Here is a 483-nt window from a genome sequence, read left to right as displayed (position 1 = left end):
TTGAGAGACAATCCAATCCAGCGAAAGTGCATGCTTCTCAATCAGGCTGTGGTCGTTAACGCGGTCGGGAGGAACGTATATCACGCAGATATAGATTGTACCACTTAGAGTTGAAATTGCAACCCACAGATGCTCAACCGTCGAATCTTCAGGAGGTTTCAGTAAGCGAGATACGAAGCAGGAGCGAAAGGCCAAAAGGACTCCACCACCGGAGGTCTTGTTGCTGTTGAGGGTTGATCGATCTTGACGGTTAAGCTAAGGTAAACAATTCATAATTGATTTCACACTAGCGCTGCCTGGTGAGTGAATTCTGAACTAAACTCTAGTCCTAAAGATAGGTCTAGTCCATCAGAACAACTTTACATAAGACGGAAACCTTCTATCTAGTCCATATGTTAAGTTAAGGCAATCAATGCCAATGAGTGTCACTCTAGCGGTGCCTAGTGAGTGAATTCTGAACTAAACTCTTTTCCTGTCGATGAT

The sequence above is a fragment of the Ochlerotatus camptorhynchus genome, unplaced genomic scaffold (genome assembly GCF_037179485.1).
Source record: "Ochlerotatus camptorhynchus isolate MF236.1 unplaced genomic scaffold, CSIRO-AGI_Acam_v1.1 ptg000391l, whole genome shotgun sequence".
Taxonomy (NCBI): Eukaryota; Metazoa; Arthropoda; class Insecta; order Diptera; family Culicidae; genus Ochlerotatus; species Ochlerotatus camptorhynchus.
Note: the sequence above shows the minus strand (reverse complement) of the source record.